This window comes from Motacilla alba, chromosome 3, assembly GCF_015832195.1.
Source record: "Motacilla alba alba isolate MOTALB_02 chromosome 3, Motacilla_alba_V1.0_pri, whole genome shotgun sequence".
In the NCBI taxonomy this organism is placed as follows: domain Eukaryota; kingdom Metazoa; phylum Chordata; class Aves; order Passeriformes; family Motacillidae; genus Motacilla; species Motacilla alba.
In genome coordinates, this window is record NC_052018.1 from 16575796 (window position 1) to 16581795 (window position 6000).

Here is a 6000-nt window from a genome sequence, read left to right on the forward strand (position 1 = left end):
GATGAACAGAAGGGTAACTCGGGAACAACTTGCTGGTATGGCCATCTCCTTGATGTTGGAGGTTAATAATTTATGGAAGTATTTATGGGATCAGAATATGAACTATTTCTCATATTTTGTCTACTTCTATTAAAATGTCAGCTCCAATTTGACAAGGTTTATGAAGTAATTTCTAATTGGTCTAATTCCTTTACATATACAATAGTGTCATTTATAAAAACTAATAAAAGATATAAAATACATAATGTCTTTGTCTGAATAGGCAGTTGAAAGCTGTATTTTAAAGCTTATCTGTCTTGTTTCCTTACCAGAATGAAAGCTTCTTGTATATTGTATATTGTTCTTTTCATTACTTATATAGTATTCCATCACATAGTGACTAAAATAAGAAAATTCATATAAAGTGTAACTCTATATTAAGTGGGAGAAAAAGAGACAGAAGACTGTAAATGTTTTGTTAATTTGTGATGAAACCAAAAGTCTTCTCAGAAAGCTGATACTAAACTATTTTGGGTTTTAGATGTACATAATATTATGCAGTCAAAATGAAGGTGCCTTTTCCCATATTGTACCATTATAGACATAAATAAAATTTATGTGCAATATTTTATTTAATCTCATAAAATTAATCCAACTGCAAAGCTGCAAAATTTTGTGTGGCAACATAACTTTGTATTCATGGCTGATTTTTCCCCTTTACACAGAAAAATAATGTGGGTTGATGCAATGTCCTAACACAATAGGGGCTAATGAATAGAGCTTGCTGTGCTCAAGAGACTGCGGTTCAATTACTAGTGGTGCCAATCAAGTCAGAAATATTAACCATGGTAACAGCAGTTTTGAGCTACATGGAATGAGGCCGTGGCTTCTTGGGGAAGATCGCCTCTTGGGAGGGAAGGCAATGTTCACAGAAAGGGCTGCAGAAGGTCAGAGATTGCTTCTTTATGGCAAGGGAGAGCAAGACAACTCATGCCACAGGAAGGTTTCTTCTGGTTTTGTACCTTTTCATTGCAAGTGCACCTGAGTTCATAATATGTAAGTGTGACTAACTATGTGATCCGTGCATAACCTATAGAATTGGATTTCCTATTTATAAGTGTACAACAATTAGTTAATCACATGAATGATAAATTACGAATCAGATTAGGTCCTAAGCAGGAGTAAAATGTTGCTGAAGTCAGTGTGACTAGGCTGAATTACACCAATTGATTCTGTAGCCTTTTATGAGGATTTACTTAATATAGTGCATTTGTTCTGCTGGCTGGTGATCAGAGTGAGGATCCCTTGATGTGATACAATGGCAGTGTTATGTATTAGTAGCATGAACAGGAAGCAGCTGGCATCCTGTTCAGAAAACAATCTCAATTTTTATTGCAGAGGACAATATTGAAAAACAGTGTGTGTGTGTGATGGGCCTAATCCTTAAAAATGAGTGAGTTTGGATTCTGGTCCCTTTAAATTGACTAGTCAGTTCTGGACTAAATCTAGATTCATTTCTTTTCACAGAAAGCTCTTCTGCTCTTTGTCCTTTGGAATACAGAGAAAACCAGACAGAGCCCCAAAACAGCTTTTTTTGCACCTGCCTTCTGCCTCTCCATCTCTTCCAGCTGGTGAGTATGCTCAGTTGTGGAATGCTTTTCACTTTCTCTTATTCATGAAGAGATGGCACATCTCTTTTGTCACCATCCCTGAAACATTTCCTATTCTTTGTCTTGGATGCCATTAAAAAGCCAGCTATTAAGGATGGTTACTGTGTTGGAACTTAGTCTTTGTTCACTGAAACTTCTGTAAAAATTTAGGATGGGTTTCTTAAGAACTGAAGAGTAATAACAACCTATAAATGAATTTGAATCTGACAGCAAAGTGGTGAAAATAGTGCATACTTGATATCTTTTCTGAAAATTTTGAAACATGCAATAGCTATCATTATATCTCTTCAGAGTAAACAGGTGCTGTACGTGGACAGGGCAGCTGGACTACAGAGGTTTCTCTTGCATAGTTCAGGCATCTGAAAAGAAGTCATCCTAGTTCAGTTTCACCACTATTGACCACTCTTTTTAGTCAAACACTGCAATCTGGAGGGATGCTTCACCTCAGCTATCTTAAAACCTATCCCAGATGAAGAGGAAGAAATGTCTCCAGAAATGGAACTGAGGGACAATTTGTCAATGCATGTTTGGGCTCTAAAGCCGGGTGTCATGAAGTGGTTTGATGAATGGGTATGACAAGGTAGGAAAACTAGCAGCAAAAGAAGTGAGGGCAGGCAAGGCTTTGTTGTAACTGAGCCTGTCTTCGGCTGACAGGAGGTTGAATTTTAATTCCACTTTTGGCCTACTGTCTATTTGAGACAGGGTCATTTTCCATTATTATCTCCTTTTTAGCCCTCTTCTTCCTCCATGCACAGTCTGTTTAAGTATCGATCATTTATTTATTCAGTGTGAGAGACATTCCCTCTTTTCTCCTAGTGAAGACTGAATCCTGGTGTCTTACTAATAGTAGAAAATGTGAGCCATCTGGTTAAGGTGTCCTGGTAAAAGTGCTCTTAAGTCATTACTGTTTCAATTGCTTTAATGAATATCAGTGGAAGAGGATGAAAAGCCACTTTCATGTTTCTTAGAGCAATGCTCTGACCACTGAACTAAACTGCGATTTACTCACTGGATTGATAAATAACCAATAAATGTGAGACATCACCAGAAACAGGTTGAGGAGGTTAGTGTTTAGATGGTTTGGCAGTCTCTTGTTAAGGCACTCACTAGAAAAAATGAAATATTTTAACATAATATTCAGATCGTGTTCTGACTGGTTCAGAACAGTGCCTGAGGCTAAGGTAGTCTACAGGCTCAGTAGCCACTAGGCTACTGGGCTATTTTCTTGTCAACTCAAGGAATATTAAAATAACAGTAGAGAGTGTCTGAATAATCTAAATGCCTAGTTCAATGTCTTCGGGCATTCTTTTTGGAGAAAAGTGGTTTGGATTAAAATTGTGTTTAGTGAAGGACAGAATGGAACCAGTCTTATGTGTCTGGGTAGGGCTGTAATAATTGGAATAGAGTGAGTAACCAGAGTGATAGTTAGCAACATTATCAGCATCTAGCTCTCAAATGCTAATTGCACTTGTTCAGGGTAAATCCAGAAATAATTTCAGGATTCCCGAAATTATACTTCTTGGCAAACACTGTGTGTTATTTCACCTGATCTTGATTTGTCATATAATCAGCCCACAGCACCTATCGAGTTGCTCGTAATGGCTGCTTTAGTAGGCAATATGTGAAAATACAGGAAACAAAAATTTGGAAACTATGTACCCTAAATTGCATCCTTGGCTCTCTTGGCTTCATTGGAACATTCTGAATTATCTAAGACCTTCATTCCTTTAATTTCTATTTTTCTTCTCTAATGAATCTTTATCAAATAATCTCAGCCATTTTGGCAGTATTCTCCACAGTAAAAGTTGTTAATTAGCAAATTAAAAGGCACCATCTCAATTTTAAATTTTTTTTCAAAAAAAAAATGCAGTTAAAATAACTGTTATTTTGGAGCCCTTCCCCCTCATCTGAGTGCAAGTGTCAGAAAGGAAATCTGTTTAATCTTCACTCTTATACTTTCCTGATTCACCTGGCTGCTCTTGGGAATTTAGGGGGGAGCAGCTCAGCATGGTAGATGAAAATTACAAACTAAGTTTTATGGAATGCTTTAGGATGAATGAGACTCCACTGTTATTGTCCCTCACTATTGCCTCCCCTCAGCTCCTGTCTGCCATATGAAGAAAAGTGCAAGCAAAGTATTTGTGCTAGAATATAGATTTAATAACAACGTAACTGTTATTTCTGACCTTAGTGTGAAAGTTAGTTGAATGATATTCAGGCCAGATCTACAATCAACAGTATATCCTTTGTTATCAGCAATATTGCACTCTCTATAATGAAAGAAAATATCTCCATAACAAGCAAAAAAAAATCCCAGCAGGCCAACCAACAAAATAAAACTTGAGAGCCTTGAGTCTAGGAAGCCTCATAAATTGTTTTCCATGTATTTTATTTTTTTATTTAGAAAAGTTAGGACAATAGTTTCTCTTCAGAAAATGTTTGCTATCAAATAATATGAACTACTCAGTTATTTCCTTGCTGAAACCACAAGTTATGATGTGCAATATGATTTTGCTGGTCCTTTTAGATGATTGCAGGTTACAAGCTAAGAATAGTGCACTCCCTTGTAAAAGATACTTTAGCTTCAATATGAGATGACAGCAATGCTGTGCTTGGTTGAAATATGCAGGATGTTCCCATGTATGGAGCTAAGTTATTCTTTTAACAGGTAAAAGTGAATTCTGTGGTATAAACAAAAAAACCCATGGGCTTCACAGAGGTGATACACCATAAGCTAAGAGGCCGGTGAGCCTGGCCCTCAGCTGGCATTAAAAAGGAAAGAATTACTGCCTCAAATCAGCATAAAGAGCTGAAGAGAGGCAGAGGCAGATTAGAAGAGTGTGGAAATGGGAATTGCCTTACTGCTTTGACAGTAATTTACCTGCACTGCGGCTATCTTATGAAAATGTCAGCACCTCATGTGAATGAGAATGCATGTCTCTAGAAGGGCAAAGCACAAAGTCTGCTTGAGGCAGGAGTGGGAAAATCCGTGAGCAGCCTATATCTTACCACATGAATTTCAGCTGAAAAGCTTTCTGCTCCAGAAGAAACGCCTTGTTTTAGAACACATTATTTTCTTGAGTCTCTACCTGAGTGGTTGTGGAGGTGACATAAACTTTATGTCCGGTCTGCTGCAGAGAACCTGGGACACTGTAGCCCAGAGAAGGAAAATTATATAGCGGACAAAGAACAGCCAATGCACATCATCAGCTTGAAGAAGATATCAAAGGATTCCATTACCAAGGTGATATATACATTAATGAAAGTTTCAACACCATAGTATTTCCTATTTAATAGCTAAGAATGGAACAGAAGATAATATCTAATTTGCTTCAGGGCAGTGAAGTAGATAATGGCGAGTAAGCTCAGTGCAAAAAAGTAAGAGCAATCAGACATACATGTGCATGAAGATCTTTCTGAAGCAGAATGTAACCTTGTTAGCAAAGAGAAGATTCCTTAGTGCTATTATCCTGCTGAACACAGAGTTAGCCAGGATGTTGTTTTGTTATGTTCTTGTCTAGTTGTTGATCTTTCCAAAGAGACAGAAGCACAATCTGGGTCTTGAACAACTCAAGAAGAGTAGCTTGAAGAATTGTGGACATGCATAAACTGTTGTAAATGGCAGGGGAATGATTCCATTTTTAGAAAAGAAATGTGACTGCCATTATTATTGTTTGTTTAAGAGTCCTGCAGTTTCTTCACAATTTGTACAGATGTGTTCAATTTCAGCCATTTGCCCTGTCAGTTTTTCTGATACATGGTACATCATTTTCTCTAAGACATCTAAGTGGTGGTGATTAGTGGTGTATGATGAATGAACAAGGAAACTTTACTTTAAAAGGAAGAATTCTCTGTGTGTTCTATATGTGAAAGTAAAATGTAGATTCTACATTGTAAATTATATGTTGCTGTAGTTCCTGCTTCGTGTTATGTTGAAACACCACAGCCCAAACAACACTGAACATGTGCGATGGCTGTAAGATGTTAAAGTAGGAGCAGAGAGCCATATATCAGAGTGTCAACATGCTTAACATCCAGTCACTTAATCCCTAGCAGCCTCTGGTACAAGTTAGATTACCCTGGAAATATGTGTGCAGTCTCTCTCTTTTAGCAGGATGTCCATGTAAGTATGAGCTTTCTGATGTAAAAACAGAAAACAAACTGTATTTTAAAAGCATTAGCACTGATGTTGGAATGCTTCGGCTCATTTGGTTTACTGAATTTAGAATAGCTGTTGAAATGTTTAACTCTGCCACCTCTTAGTGACTCTGCATAGGAAGAGTAAACTACAATGTGGTTTTCACATCATTCAAGGTACAAGGATCTGGCTGTGAAGAGCAGCTAATCACTG

The 6000-nt window shown here is 37.4% G+C and overlaps 1 protein-coding gene across 1 annotated transcript in view; it reads left to right on the plus strand.

The window, feature by feature from the left end:
- Positions 1–4767, plus strand: part of LOC119698592 — a 277473-nt gene extending 272706 nt beyond the window's left edge. Inside the window, exon 10 of the transcript XR_005256184.1 lies at positions 1507–4767. The gene's annotated coding sequence lies outside the window, so the exon portion shown is untranslated. The remainder of the gene's footprint in view (positions 1–1506) is intronic.
- Positions 4768–6000: the final 1233 nt, after the last annotated feature.